Source organism: Meles meles, chromosome 16 (assembly GCF_922984935.1).
Source record: "Meles meles chromosome 16, mMelMel3.1 paternal haplotype, whole genome shotgun sequence".
In the NCBI taxonomy this organism is placed as follows: Eukaryota; Metazoa; Chordata; class Mammalia; order Carnivora; family Mustelidae; genus Meles; species Meles meles.
The window spans coordinates 17,709,293-17,726,128 of record NC_060081.1 but is presented as its reverse complement, the minus strand read 5'-3'; positions in this window follow the sequence as shown (position 1 = coordinate 17,726,128).

Sequence of the window (16,836 nt, the reverse complement as noted above, 5' to 3'; positions counted from 1 at the left end):
TAAATTATCTCTTCCTCTCTCACTTAAGAAATATAATTTTAAAACATGGGGCTCATTTTAGTTTAGGGAGTCACTGAAGGCAGTCAGGCCGATGGACTTGAAAGGGGCAACGAGTGTGTGTATTTCATGGTAGGCACTGTTGAAAACTCTCTTAAACCCTCTTACGTCCCCACATCATTAAATTGTCATGGCTCATCCTACAGAGGACTTTTCCCTTATAGGCGGGCCCAAGAGAGATTGAATTTTGTGCAAATTTTGCTACAGTTGTGGCCACTGGATGCCTCCAAGAAGCCTACAGTCAAGGGTAGGTCACCCCAGATCCAGAAGACTTTTTCTTACCCACTACACCTAAACCTAGTCTCTCTCTGTGTGACATAGTTTTTGAGAGAATCTGTCCGGTTCTTTGCTCCTTCATTCTGGACTGGTCCTCTTGTGGAAGCTTGAAGTGCCCTTAGTTTGAATGCTTCCTGTTCTGGTCAATTTCCACTTATGTTTAAGTATGAACATTCAAAGGACATTCAAGGAGGGAGGTTGTGTTGGTTACAGCAGTGTAATTGTGGACAGATCTGGCAAAATGAAGGCAGAATACAGTTCCCTCTTATTGAAAGAGCATAATATTGAGAATTCATAAACACCAAACCAGGCAGAATGTTCCCTGTCAATGCAGGCTTTGGGAAACTGGTGGAGGGTGGGGAGGAGGAAGGCACCTGGGATGGATCTTTGATGTTGGTAACAGGGAGGATGGTAACTGAGGGGTTTCAACATCTGAGCCGAAGAATGCTGTACATTTCATTCTAAACATGGAGCAAGTTAAAAATGCTCCGAGAATTCCATTGTTCTAACCTCCTTTCCATATATTTCTCTACATATGGAGCTTTCCTGCAATTTAAGGAATCACGTGCCAGAACACCAGCTTTACGGAAAAGTGAAGTTAGAGCAGGAGCGAACTGACAATTAATACATTTATTCCTTTTGCCTTCTATATAAGTTAATGGGTGTTAATTAATAGGTACTAAAAAAATCAACATTGCAGGGTAGGATTATTAAACATTTTTGGGTCCAATACAGTAGCAACTGCTCCAATCAGTGTAATATACCTTCCTGTAAGTAGCGTTTAATTACAGAGATTAGCAAGCAGCGACTCTCTGAGTTAGCTTTAATTTTTCTAGACATACACCAGCCGAAAAGGCCTGGTTTTTACATTCACGACGGTGCAGATGATACCAATGCTGAATCCAACGGCGAGAAGACGCAGCTATAGGAGACTCTATGCAATCGTCTGATATAACATCTCCGTGGAGCAGGTGGTCTGTAATCTGGAGAATCAAATTAAAAGCAAAACAAACTATTTCCTTTTCACTGTGACCAGATTCAAATGTCCTTTTGGTATTAAAGAAGCAAAACATTCTTAATTGTTTATTGATTATTCAAATCATAGAAACCCAAGATATATGAGCGTGGTCAAACTGTTTCTTTTGAAGACGGGCGCTGGGGTTTCATGGGAGAGCAGGGTGCTGAGCCACTTTGGGGAAATGCGTTCTGATAGGGCATATCTGTTTGGGACGATCCGAGGTCGGGAGTGTAGCCACGGCACCTTCATTAAACTGGAGGGTGAGGGGGCCTGGTAAGTAATATTTCGAGCAGGCTGAGAATAAGCTCTGAGACATCTATATAGAGGCTGCTGCTCGGTCTCTCTAGCAATGGAGACGCCTGCCAAGTAGTGAGCTGGCAGAGGATAAGAAAGCAGGGCGGGGGCGGGGTGGGGGGGATCTTGAAGGATGCTCCTTTGCTACCCAAATGAGTTTTTGGTCAAAGTCTCTGAGCACAGTGTAAGAAGAAAAAATGGAGTGGGAGGAATATTTTTCAGCTACTTTGCAATCTAATAATGTCAGATTTTAGGGTTGAGGAGAAGGAAAATGGTGGGGGGAATGGAAAGGAAGTAAAAATATCCCGAGATTACAATGTTATCTTTAAACACTGCGCTTCGACTCCACAGCGACTAAGGGTTTGCAGGCTGGCTGCAAAGCCCCGCAAAATCTTGGCTTCCTGGGGCGGAAAGGGATGACTTCTCTCCGCTACCACTAGGTGGAGATGTAGCGTTACCAAGCATTCATTTCCCGGCGAAAAATGGCCCGTCGTGGCTGTGAAATCCTTAACAAAAAATGTTCAAGATTGATCAATTATGAATCATGTTGGTCACGAATTCACACTAATCTTTGGGTGTGCGTGTGTGGGGGGGAAGGTTTAAAAAAAAATCCCACATCATACAACAACAGCAAAAACCCTCTCAATGTGCTGTTGTAAAGTTGTCCATGCGAATTACTTTTTTTTTTTTAAGCCATAAGTTCTGATGTTTAAGACTCTGAGAGAATAATCACACTATGTAATAAATTGTCTGCTGCCAATACACACATATTTTCCTTTATTCTCACACCAGCTGCTAGCTCATGCTATCAGTGGTCAGGAACAAACAAACAAAAACTACCCCTAAAAAAAAAAAAAAAAAATGCAGAGCTTCCTTTCCAACTTCATCGGTGGAAATGTGCCAGCAACTGGCAGGAGTTGGGAATTGTGTGTTCGAGTTTAAGGGGCTGCTTCTAAATGTAGTACTTTTTGAGAATCTCATTACCTCACATCTTGATGTGTGAAGTGTGATTCACAGCACAGTTTGCTAAAGGCTAGTTAGCTCTTGTCTTAACGGTCTTAGGTGTCTAATATCCCATTAATCAAACCTTAGTGAAATGAAGCATTTCACTTTGTTTTGGCTAAGCCTCTTCTGTCTACTTAGCTGACCCCTTTTCTTTTATGTTAACTTTTCTATGCCCATTGGTAGATGGCATGGGCTATCAGATGGCGTCCAGAATAGACAATGGATACCAATCGTTTTCCAGAAAGCCAGGGAGTCATTTATTATTTCTCCTTTCACACTTGTCTCTCAGATAAAAATGCTCCTGAAGTTCATTTAATCATTCACTCACATTTTCTCTCTCTCCTATTCTCTTGGTCTCTTTCATAGAAAGAATACCTCGTAGATTTCATCTGTTGCCCATGTAACCCTACTCCTCAGAGAGGGTGGTTAGTCCACCTGCCAGGATTCCATTTAAAGACTCCATTTTCTCATGGAGTAAAGGAACTCTCCGTTTATGTATGGCTGGGGAAGTTCAAATGCCAACATAATCACTGCTGCGTTACCGCCATGTGAACAGTCTGCCATGATGAAGGTCAACGCTGAAAAGAATGAGTTGTGGTAGTAAAGCGATCATTGCAGTGAAAGTATTTAAAATTCTATTAAATACTTTCTCCCTAAAATTTCAAAATAACAACTTTTTTTTTTATTACTGTGCAAGTGAATCTATGAAGAAAAGGAGGAAATGTTATTAGTGGCCAGGGAAAAAGGATGCAGAAACAATGAAAATACAAACGCTGGGTTTATATTTAAGACATTCCCTTTCATCTCATCATTAATCTTCAACTGTTCTTCTCTTTCCCCTTCTCTTCCTTCTTCTCCTCCACCTCTTCTTCTTCTTCTCCTTCTCCTTCTTTTTCAGAGAGAGGAAGCATGGGGGGAGGGCCAGGGGCAGAGGGAGAAGGAGACAGAGAATCTTAAGCAAGCTTCATGTGCAGTGTGGAGCCCAACATGGGGTTCGATCTCACGACCCTGAGATCATGACCTGAGCTGAAATTAAGAGTCAGAAGCTTAACTGACCCAGGTGCCCCAATTTCCAACTGTCCCAAAGTAATATTACTGTAATCTTGAATTGATTTCTTAACCATAATCCCACAATGACAGCTATATGAAATTAGATAATTCGTTCACAATGAGGGCCACGTGAGGAGGGGCCCCATTTTCTAATGTCACTCGGAGGATTATTTGAAAAGTGTATTTCATCATCAGCATCACATGGATTAGTTATTTTCGGATTCTAGAGGGAAGAGGTCTATGGTGTAGAAGTTGTCCTCCACTGAATACATCTTAAATGAACATTATGAGCAAAGCATTGCCGTGGGGTGATGGGGATGTAGGGCTGACCGTCACCTGGACTGAATCTTCAGGAGTTCCATCTCCTCACACGGATCGTGTTTTGAAAACTGTCCATAGCAGTGCTGCATGGAAATGACCTGTGTGACAATTTTTCTTTCTTTGTCATGTGAAAAACCTCAGAAGTCACCAGAGTTTGGGGTAAAAACATAAAATCCTTTATGCAGGGGAAAAAATAAAACTCACCTCTATTAATAAGATACAACTTTAGTAAAAACAGCTTTTTAAAAAAAATGTTTAATGTGCTAGGTATTGTTATTAAAGCACTTTCTATGAGTCAACTGATTTCATCCTCCAAGATCTGGCAAGCTGATGTTATTGTTACCTTCTACCTTATTGAAGGGGAAATGGAATTATGGAGAGGTGTAGAATTGTGCCCAAGAACACACAGCTAATGGGGCATGAGGCTGGGATTCAGACCCAGGTGAACAGATACAAACACCTGCCATCTTACCCTCTTACCTATAATACATACGTATATATTTGAATTCAACAACTTAGAACTTTTTTTTTAATAGAGTTTTCTTAGCTAATGTGGACAGACGTATGGCCCTAAAAAAATACCCTATTCGGGTGCCACTTTCCCCAGAAAAGATAAATTTATTTTTGTCAATTCAAGTCTTCTCAATATAGGGTGCTTTTTTAAAGATTGAAAAATAACGTATTTTTACCCTGTAAGTAGTTCTCCAAAAGTCACTGTAATTTTACTGTGGTATGTGATAAAGGCAGAGCGGTGTACTTCTATGAGAGACGATATCAGGGAAAAGAATCATTTTTAAAAATCAGGCTATATTCCTTCCTGGCATAGGTAGAAAAGTACAAAAATAATAAAATACTTCTGAATAAAACTGCACATTGCTTAGTGGACAGAGCTGTTTTAAGCAGTGCCCATAAGACTGTTATACCACGTGCACATTGAAAGCCATATAAGAGATTGCTCCTGAGGAAAATCACACAATCAACAAAACTCCCCTCTGCCCAAAGGGAGACAGACATCATCTGAACCACAAACATGAATACACACTGGTCTGGTTTGAACACAGAGGTCAAGTTTTTAGTAGACTGAAACTTTGAAAAATTCATATCCAGGAAAATAAAATCAGAACTTGCTGGGTTCCAGGAAGAGACTAAATTTCTCACCATGCGCAGTCTCCTCAGTGAGACCTGCCTCCCCACCTTCCATCCGACATTAGTCTAAATACCTCCTAATCAGTGACAGATTGTGAGGAAGAAATGGAGTGCTGGCCTAATCAGCTTTCTCCTCAAATATTAAATATTAAGGAAGGTTTTGGGGAAATCAGTCCTTGATATGATAATGTGCTGATGTGCGTGTGTGGGGTACGTGTACACAAACATGCCTTCTGAGAAACCAGTCAGTGTGGAAGCTAAAAATCACAGGAAGGAGCCTCACGTGCAAACAAGAAAGAACTGGGTTGGTGCAGGGTGTGGAGAGGAAACTTAGTTACAAGCAACCTAACCAATTATTACTAACCAATTATTGTGGCTTCTCCCATTATCTGTCAGAACTCCCGTCGGCCCCCGAAGGGAAGGTTTGCAGAAAGGCGATCCCTTCAGAAGACACGGAGTAACGTGGACCAAAGAGGCAAGGCCTTGCTTTTTGGCTTTCACGCCCCTTTGCTGTGACAAAGCTGCATCGAAGACGCTCACAGTCTGTCACACTGAGTCCTGACCTAGCCATGTAAAAACTGTCAGGCTGGCCCATTTGACGCCTCTAACTTTGGAGGCAAAATGCATTTGCTCCACAATTTCATTTTTAATTCCTAAGAGTCCCGGCCCCTAAGCATGTTTCCACAAAAGTGAATTTTGTGCACATTTTTTGGGTGTTGGGAATGTCAATGGAATCGTATGGGGGAAGATAAAAATAAGGGGAAGGAAGATGCCCACCTTGAAGTCTTGTCCATTGACAGAACACATGTTTGATCAAAATGCAGTGTCATTCGTCTTCTGTGGCTCTTTGTCGATCATGTTTGCTGGAAGGATAAGTGAACTCCACGAAAAGACATTTATCTAAATTATCCTCATAAAGTGCCGTCACTCTGGGTAAAAAGAAAAATGGGAGAAGGCCAGTCTGTGCACAGCTGCCTTACACTTGAATTACTTGTGGAGAAATACAAAGATATATCACGGATAATCTAAAGATAGATGCGTAAGCATGCATGCGTATATGCGTGTATATATGTAAAAATGTATGACTATGTGCGCGTATCTGTGCGTGCGTGTAAAACGGGATCTCACACGCTAAAAGTTACAATTGTGGTTAGCTGCTCAGCTCTTCCCCTTTTGCAATCCTTATAATGCCCCAACCTCGCTATAAATGCAGAATCCTCGCTGGCTCGCTGATAGAAAGCCAGTAACCAAATTGTAAACAAATATGGGTAATGTCTGAGAGTCTGTACCGACAAGTAGATAAGAAGATAAATGTGGAGTTTCTCTTAATTAGCCTTTCTTAATTAAAAACAGCAGCAGTATTGTGATCAAAATGAACTCTGGTGGGAGTGTGGTCACTTGGTCTTTTGGGTATCACTCAAGGAAAATTAGATTTTTTTTTTCCCCTTCTAGGATAAATTGTGCACTAAAGAAGGAATAAACGGTGTCTGTGAGCAGCGTCCCTTTGGTTTTTATCTGTGTGAGATGGATGTGCCTCTTGCCGTTTCCAGAATGGCGTGGGGGCAGACTTAGCCATCATTAGCACCCCGGGATGGATCCAATTCACTAATTACTTATGCTGTCCTGGTTCACTGAGATTTAACTACCAAGTCAATCCCATTATCTGCAGTCTCCCAAGCTTGCCGGAGCCATCCGTCTTTCAGGGAAAAGAAGTACAAGGGTTATCAATTGGGCCCGGCAAGACTTGGGATTTTCTGACTTTGGGAGAAGGCAAGATTAGTCCCAACTCAAGTCCAGGCCCCTCTAATCCGCCACTTTGGATGTGATAAAAGTAAATGGTGACAATTATCCAGAACTACGTGAAAGAGCGGGAGGGGCCGAGCAGAGAGCAAAGGGAAGGGAGGGGAGAGGAGGAGAGAGGGAGGAGAGATAAAAACGCCGGGGAAAAGAACGCAGGCCCTGCTGTGACACCCGTGGCCTGTGGTTTCAGGCAGCTCCGCGCGCCCCCTCCAAGCTACAGACGACAACTCATCTCCTACAAGCACATGATAACAGAGTCAGAAATCGGGAATTAAAATATTCTGCGGGCCCAGGCCCCCTGGAAGACGAGGGATGGCCGGGGAGGGGCCGCAGGAGAGAGAAGGGACTCGAGGAGCGCCTGCCTTTTGCAAGGGCCTCCTCTATCCACAAGGGCCTGGCTCCTGTGTCTGCGCGGCTCCCAGGTCCCCGCCGCCGGCTGCGACAGGGGGTTGGCACCTGCTCTGCCGAGGGCAAGGGCCTGGCAGCTATTGGCAGCACCGTCTCGTTCATTTGCACACTTTAGGAAGCAGCAGTGTGGCTACTGATACAAAAAAGGATCTTCTGAGCAGCATGACACCTCTTGGAACCGAATATTTGTCTTTACAAATGATTGCTCTGCTGCCGGCACTTGACACGGTGCTCGCAAACATGTGTAATTGTTGGAAGTGTAATGATGATTATTTGCATATTTAATGTTCAAACAGTACTGAAGAAGCAACCTAGACGAAACCTTTTAGGGGAAGATTTGAATATGTTCAGCATCAGCCCAAGGAGTCCCAGGAAGGAGGAGGCATCCGATGGAGAGCAAATGCAGGGATAATTGGCTTAAAGTTCAACGCAGGGCCGCCTCGGTGCTTTTGTTCAAGGACACAATAGCGCTCTCTCCCGACCCACGCGAGGGAGAAGTTCACCAACACCAGAAGACGCTTTCTTTTGGCTCCAGTTCAAGCAGAAGCTGTAAGGAGCCCTGTATCAGCCTGGTTTTACATTAACCAACTGGGACTCCTAGAACAGTAGCCAGGAAATCAGGATACGAGTTTGGAGGCTACAAGGAGGGATGCTAGACGCTGAATTCATTGTACTTTCTATCCCCTGGCGAGGGGAAATTGTCCACCCATTCCTGCATCGTGAAGAAATCATTCTTGGAGAACAGGCTACGGAAATCTTAAAGTGGCATGATATGCAAAACTGTAGGGAGCACATTTTACTTTCTTAAAAAGGTGATGTGCTTCGAAGATCCTCTTCTGACTGGCACTTAGGTCCCTGCTCTTTCTCTCTGGATGATAACCAGACTTACCATGGTAATCACGGTGTACCAGGTCCATATACCAAATAATTAGGTCGTACACCCAAAACTAATACAATTTTATGTCAACTACACCTCCTTTGAAACATGCTCTTTTTCTTAGAATACTCCTCAAAAATAGAACAGTTGACCGTCTAAAAGTGAAATCAGTTACCTATTCTCCATCTCTTTCGAATTGTGACTCAGATAAAGAACCATAAAGCTGGGGCCCGTAAGGTGTTTAGTGACATGCTTTGTCTCTCTGCTTTCCAGCCATGACTAGATGAATCTGGGAGACCCACCCCCCGCCCTTGATTCATGGGGCAGCTTCCCAAAGTAGGTTCCCTTTTAGGAAATGTCACAAGAAATCCAGAGCTGGAAACATGCCCTGTGTGAATGACACTCAGTGCACCTAATTTCTCAATATGCACAAAGGCCCGGGCCCTGGGAACCCTGGCGGGTGCCTGCCTCCCTCTCCGAGCCAGCGCTAACTAGACACTCACAGCAGGCCGACCCGTGCTTACCCACATATGCCTCCACATCTTGAACAACTTGAAACTCAGAGGCTCTGCTGCCTGCTCCAAATCAGCGGGAAAGGAGATTTTAGATGGTGGTAATCATCTCCAGGAAAACACACCTCACTGAAATCAATAGACTAATTTTTGATAATGTGGCCACTTGATCTGGTAATTTGGCCTTTTACCTGTCGTGAACACTTCACTGGAGACTTCTGGAGCTATTAGATGCCTCTTACCTGGAGGCTATCCTGTTCTTATCTTCCAAAGTATGTTGAATAATTAGCTTTTGAATGTAGTGCTGTCTCTCCTTCCTCTTGCCACTCTCTCTTGTTGCAAGGGCCCGCCCACCCCGGCTTCCTTTCCGGCTCCGAGGAGCCCCAGGCCTCTCCCTGCCAGAAGCCATCAGGTGAAGAGCTGTAGCCGGTCACCAAAACAACACAGACCTGTGAGGGACAGCCCAATGGACCCAACTCTATTATCGTTTTCTAAACTGATTTTTTTTTTTTTTAATTGGATGGGTGAACAGAGACCAAAGGTGGCCATCACAACCCCTGTGGTCCCAGGCACTGCCCGACAGGGCCGGGGCAGGAGCACCAGCGTCCCTCATGAACGCTGTCTGCGCGCTCTGCAGACCACGAGGTCTGGTAACTTTGCCTCTGCACACCTGCCAGGGAGACGACCAACTCTTTAGAAATGATGACATAGTTAAGTCTTGCTTCTGAGCCTCAAAGAGATCAAGCACTTGGTGAAGGTAAGAAGTACCGGGAGGGGGTCCCTGATGGTGAACAGTGTTCGAGTTCCAGACACATTTCTGCCTTCATGCCTCTTCCTGCCGCCACCCAATGGGATCAGTACTATATTCCCACGCCCCCATTTTAAAGATCAGCACACTGAGGTGTGGAGAGAATCAGTGATGAGCCTGGGGTCTCCCAGCTCCCCGAGGGCGAGACTGGGCATCACACCGAGGTGTGGCAACACCAGCGAGGTGAGCCACTCAATGGTGGCTCTTCTCAGGATGGTCCACTACACTCCCTGTCCTGACGTTCACGTTGGGCATTACATACGGACGCTAAGTGTCTCGTATCTCCCTGGACTGCTTTCGTGCAGCATCACGCGACCCCTTGCCACGTCACGTGACACTCTAGGAAGGAGCTCTTCCCAAGTGCGCTTGACCGCCACCAACCCCTGGGACTGGTTCTTTGCTCTCCTACAGCCCAGAACACAGAAAGCAGAGGGCATTTCTTTTTTTTTAATATAAAATGAAAACAACCCCTTGGGATACAAAGTTGAATTTTATTCCTTGTTATGTTCTTTGAATAGCAAAGTATTTAAAAAACACATGACAACAATTAGCAGGATTTCTTTAGGGGTTTGTTGGCTTGACCTTAGCCTTTTAATCTGTCAAAATATGTTAATCGGCCCGACAGACACACAGATAAAACGTGGAGGCAGATGCACTAGGGGTGAAAGACGAGAAGGAAGGAGAGGATGGGGAACCAAGGGGAGGACCCTGTGGCTAATGGTCCCCATGAGGGGACTGTTCCGGGGTGGCCCCAAAAGTTTTAGAGCTAGACAGAGCCTCAAAAGCAAGTGACTGTCTTCAAAGCCTGGAAAGTGAGCAAACTCATTTATGTACGTTCCAGAAAACTCCTTTGACTGTGAGCAGAGCTTAAAGTACATTTTGTAGGATAAAACGTTGTGGATGGGATGGGAAACAGGTAAATATCCCAGTTTTTGCCAAATTTATCTGCAGTTTCAGCTGCATGCCTCACACCGTCCTGTAACTTGGACAGGCTCATTTACTGCTCATCAACTATCCACGGACTCTTCCAGTTTTCCAGGCTCCCTGCAGTCAGGTGGGTCCTTGTGAGGTGAAAGTGACAAAGTGAGTGAAAATGACACGTGTCATTTTGGAGTCCCACCATTTAGGAGCTCGCGTGTGCCCTTCTGGCTTTGTCTTCTGCTGAGGGAGAATGTGAGGCTGGGATTCACATGGTCCAGCTACCAGGAGAGGGATTCCTGATATCCTGGGTTCTTTAGCAACTAGGGGGAGGGAGAGCTGATGCAAATAGACATCTATTCTATGGGCGAGACAAGAACTTCCGCTGTGATAAGCCATTGATTTCAGGGTTATTTTGTTACTGTAGCACAACTGGATCTTTCTCTGACTGTAGACCTCTAGAACCAGATAAGTCTCCAGTTAACGGAATTGCACAGATCTTGTGAGTTCACGCAACATCAGCCAACCATTTAGTTCCCGACTGTGCCTATCTCAGACAGGAAGAATAAAGGGGAAATCGCTGAACGCGTCCTCCATTGGGTACATTGTGCAAGATACTTGACAGAAGCTGTTTCACTTTCGACTCTGAGGACAAAAGGGACTAGATATTGACATTTCATCGTTTGTTCAATAAGAGAGGAAATGAAGTTCAGAGAGGATAAACACTTGTCTATCGATACACGGCTCCTTCTCTGGAATTTCTTGCATTTGGCTCTAAACTCCGCTTTCCGCTTTACGTTACTTAGCCTTCTTGCCAGGGCAACCAGAGGCTATAGGTACCTTAGAAGTCAGGGAATAGTCATTGTCTGCTCACAGTTTTCTGAGCCCTTGGATCTGTGATTCCATGCTTGGTCCATCAACGTCGGACTCATAAGTCTCCTCTGTAGGAGAACCCCAAGTTTAAAATTCTTAATTTCTAAAGTTTTTAAAGTGGGATTCCTGTCACCTGAGAAGGGATATTTGAAAAAGGTCCCCCCCCCCCCCCCCGACTCCTAAGTTCCAAGGGGAACGCCAGTAGCGGAACCCCTGCCTATTTGCATATATCTCCCAAGCGCCCCTCCCACACATTAATATTACTGGCTTCTTGATGACCCGTTTGACGTTCTTGGAGCTCCTTTATTTTTACATTTTCTACAAATAGTTTCATTATGCCAAATACCTTTGTATGTGCCTGTGTGTTGGGCAATGTTTAATAAAGCAAATTCATTGACCAATTTTATACAGCATTGGCCTTATTGTATTTATCCCTCTTTCAAAAATACGGCAATACTCCCATTCCTGTATATGTCACGCCACCCATCAAACACATATACACCCAGACACTTTGGCGCCTGTTACCCCCTGCCACATACACATACACATGCACACAACAACATTTGTGCTGTGAAGGGTTCCATGAGTCCTAGTGCAGGAAAAGCTGCGAGAATCACTGAATTAAGAGTTCTAGTTTCTGGATACCACTGGGTAAAGACTAGAACATTGGAGATGTGTGGAGGCCATTAATGCGGCCCATAGGAAATAGGAGATGGCATTCAAATTCATTTCCTCAAAAACTTTTACTTAGCACCTGTGTTGATTGGCAGTACAAAGACAATCAGGCTTTCATGGAGGCTGCACTTGAGGTGGGGAACTGCTGTTTCCCCAAAATTGATTCTTGTCTTATGCCTGCCACCTTATGTCAAAGTGAATGTCTTTTCTGCTGTGTCTTCTCCCATTTTCCCTCTGAATTATGTACATGGCGATTTAATTCTTTTCCATATATATCTTCAGGGCTCCTTGGCTGGCTCAGTTGGTAAAGTGTGTCACTCTTGATGCTGAAGTTGTAAGTTTGAGCCCCTTGTCGGGTGTAAAGATTACTTAAAAAAAAAACAAAAACAAAAAAAAAACCCTTAATTCTTTTCTGCATTTGCCTCACTATCTAAATGCTAAATGTACTCTGACCTGCTCAGAGCTCTGTCATTCTGGAACACGTAACTGGATGACTATGTTACCACCGACCACCGCCACCATTTCCACCACCACCACCATAGCCTGCGTCCTATTCACGTCGCATTCTATACATTTCGGCTTCACATCATGACTTCCTACACTCCTAGAAGTGCTGAGGCCAAGATTGAAACCCATGTATTCTTTTTTTTAAAAATATTTTATTTATTTATTTGACAGAGAGAAAGTGATCACAAGTAGGCAGAGAGGCAGGCAGAGAGAGCGAGGAGGAAGCAGGCTCCCTGCTGAGCAGAGAGCCTGACGCAGGGCTCGATCCCAGGACTCTGGGATCATGACCTGAGCGGAAGGCAGAGGCTTTAACCCACGGAGCCACCCAGATGCCCCGAAACCCATGTATTCTTGACCTCAAGGTCCATTCCCTTCAAAAGTATGTTGTACTCCCACACCAGCATATCCACAACTTAATTTTCTCCTCGCATCCAACCCATTCTCCCAACTCAGTAGAAGTGCCATTATCCTGCAAACTATCTTACCTAGAAAGCTGAAGTCATTCCCTTCCATCACTAAGCACATCCCGCACGTTCAGACTGCCTAATTGCTCTCAATTTTGCCAACTTCCTTCTGTTTCCATGGGCAGTGGCTCAGGAGAAGTCCCCATCAGGCCCCTTGCCATTGCCTCGCCTCTAGTGCCTCTTTAGATTCAATGTTGGCATTGTTGCCTGAGAGATCTTTCTGAAGACCTGAACTTCTCCAGTTTAAGCTGTCCTGAGATACCTAACAGCTTGCAGGGTAAAGGCCCGACCCCCTCTCTCTGGCAGACCTGAGCCTTTTGCCCTGAGCGTGCCCTCTGGCATGGGCCTGCTGACCCCCTGCACCATCTCTGCTGTCTCAGTCAAGGGCCTCAGGGCAGGTCCTTTTGCTGTGGGCGGTGATCCTCCCTCTCTTCCTCCCTGCTCGTCTGTAACCAGAGGTTAGCCCCTGAGCTCACTGCAACCTTTCTACCACCTGGCCCCGTCTTAGGCTCACTCTTAGGATGTTCCATTTAGGATGATATCACAGCCCTACCACAAACCAGCATAAGTAGGCAAATGTTATTTTCGTCACCATTTTACAGAAGTAGAAACTGAGGTTTGAGACATTTAAGGACCATACCCAGGAACCTGGTTGATAGAAGTACTAAATCAAGAGTCTTGGCTTCTAAATCCTGAGTTTTTCTAGGTAATTTCTTTAGATTAGGACTCAAAAGTGCTGTGGACATTCCCATTTTTTCTCCTTCAGGATGCTCTTCCTGCAGAAGAGGGGATGTGTGTCTCCCTGCATCTCTTTCATTGCTCTATTAGACAGCACATCATTTTTCACTTCGCTGCCTCTGCTTTCCTTGATCTCTTCCTATGTAGGCAAGCTGGAGCAGTGTAAGGAGAACTTACCAAATGGTTGCTAGAATTTTCCAAATGGTTGCCGTGTGACTTTGGGAAGGTCACTTCATGTCTCTGAATTCAGTTCCCAAATCTGCAATGTGATTGAGCTAAGAGGTCTACTGTATGAGCTTGGATGTCTTGTCTTGATAGTGCCACTAAAATAAATACAGATACTGTCTGCACTGTCATGAAAAATCAATCAAATATTCTTACCGATCCATTGTTTTCACAACAGAAGAATGTTGCCCACCAACAAGCATTTTATTTTATTTTTTTTTAAACAATAGGCTGCTTCTTCTTCTTTTATTTTATTATTTTTTAAAGATTTTATTTATTTATTTCACAGTCAAAGATCACAGGTAGGAAGAGAAGCAGCCAGAGAGAAAGGAAGGGAAGCAGGCTCCCCGCTGAGCAGAGAGCCTGATGCGGGGCTCGATCCCAGGACCCTGAGATCATGACCTGAGCCGAAGGCAGAGGCTTAACCCACTGAGCCACCCAGGCGACCCCCCAACAAGCATTTTAAATGCTTAGTTTTATAAGGCACCTGACACTCTTTAATAACTGAAATAGGGATGCTGTGAATAGAGGCTTGAATAGGACTCATTTATTTATTGATTATTTTAAAAAATATTTTATTTATTTATTTGAGATAGAAGGAGAGTGAGCGAGAGATAGAGGCCAAGCTGGGGAGGGAGGGGGAGAGAGAAAGGGAGAAGCAGGCTCCCTGGTGAGCAGAGAGCCCAATGCGGGGCTCCATCTCAGGACCCTGGGATCATGGTTGAGCCAAAGGCAGATGCTTAACCGACTGAGCCACCCAGGGGCCCCAAGACTCATCTTTAAATTGGTGAATGCAGGCAGATCTATTGACTGAGGCAGCTGCTATAATGAGCGCAGGTCCTGCGTTCAGACTCTCTCTCTGCCTCTGATTGGTAGTGGTAATCAGGCACAGCATGGCCATGTTAAGAACATCTCCACTCCCTACTCCATGTTGTCTTTGTCTGAGACAAGGGATATCTAAGAAATGTGTTATGCTAGAAAAAGTATCACTTCCATTATCTCAGATAAACCACTTCCTGTCACTAGGTCACAATGTCCTCTTTTCAAATAAAGAGATTTAGCTCATTGTCTTTTCAGCTTGTCTTAGTACTGGGCATAAATGATGATGATGATGATGATGATGATGATGAAGATGATGATGATGATTACATAAAGATTTGGTGCTCACTCTGTGCCCGGAACTGTGTTGCCCAGAACGGAACCAGGGCTTGCCTATTGATGGGATGACCCTCAAAGGGACTTTCAGGTCTTAGAACACAAAAATCAGAGTGGTGGACACGGGCAGTGATCAGAGGAGAAGACAGTCTTTCTTTTGTGTCTTTTTCCTCACTTGAATTGCTCATCACAAGGCTCAAAGGTAGAACCTACTACCATGTCCAAAGTCTACTTTGAATTCTCAATTACGGCCTTACACACTTCCTCCACCCTCACCAGACTACTGGGCATTCCCCTAGTAAACACACAAATTACATTGATCTCTTGCCGCCTCAACCCTTCCTCTTTGTGAAAGTCCTATCTTTCTTCTCCTGGAAATCTCTTCACCTCCAGGGTTCTGACTTCTGTGTCACTTCCCTTGAGCTCTCCCTTAGCAGGTTCCTTCAGTCAGACTGAGTCTTGGCTCCCCAGTGCTCCCAGGACATTTGCACGTCTGTGCTGTGGTATAGTTCTGAACTGTTACTGGTTTGTTTACCTCTTGTTCTTCCTTTTTACAACTAGAGTCTCCCCCCGTGCAGACACTGGGCATTTGCTCAGCTAGGAAGGGCTCTGGATTTGTTGGGACTATATAGAGTGTTATCAAATGGTGACTCATGTATTTGGTAAATGCTCTCTACCAGCTCTGCTTTTTCCATTTTTCTCCAAAATACATTTTATGCTTTTACTCTGCTGTTCTCCACTCCTGACTCATTGCCACTAACTGGAATAATGAATACAAATGGCTACTAAAGAAAAATAAATATGAACACTCAAGTTTGTCTTGGTTCTCTCACCCTCAATCCCAACTAACTATTTAAATATATATTTACAAAATGTTAAAATCTTCACTTGATTTCATTTGCTAAAGATCTTAAAATTCATCCCGTTTCAACAAATGAAGAATTTACGCCATACGGGCCAGTTTTAGATGGTGGGAAGGACGCAGTGAAGAAGGCCACTGTCCCTGGTATTGTAGAAACTTGTATAGAAACTGACACAAATCCAGAGAATATGATTAAAGCCACGGGATACTGGGAAGCAAATTGTTATGAGAGCCCAGAGAGAAGGGGGCAGATTATTTCGGCGAAGGGAACAGCTTCCTCACAATCTATGAAACTTTGGCAAAATCAAAGGAAGTGGCAGTCAGCAAAGGGTACGCAAGAGTGCACAGTACTTGCAGAAACTGAGGGGGAAGGCCAGGCTACATGGGAACAGTTAGCCCTGGTGATGGCAGAAGCAGCACACTCGTGGTCAGAAGTCTAGACCTGTGCACTGGAAGGAGAGAACGGGGCCAGAGGACCATGATATTTGCATCTAGGGACAAGGCTTAAATTTCCACATGGACAGCACTGAGAGCTGATAGAGATTTTTGAGTCGGGAGCAGAGGGTTGTTTTGGGATTTTTGCTCTAACTCAGCAATCTAGGAACGTTTGGAGAATGAAGAGTCAACTGTGGCCAGGGAAGCTATTGTAATAGTTCAGTCATAGGTATGGATTATTCCAGAATGATTGTTCAAGTGAGTGTATGACTAACCTCTCATGGACAACACTGGTCCATTGTAGAAAAGCATTCCCAATACACCGCCTCGTATATAGCTGTGTTATTAGTGATTGTTAAGACTTTGAACCTTTGGAGGAAAGGTCTGAAAATGGCCCCATCCAAAATGGCAG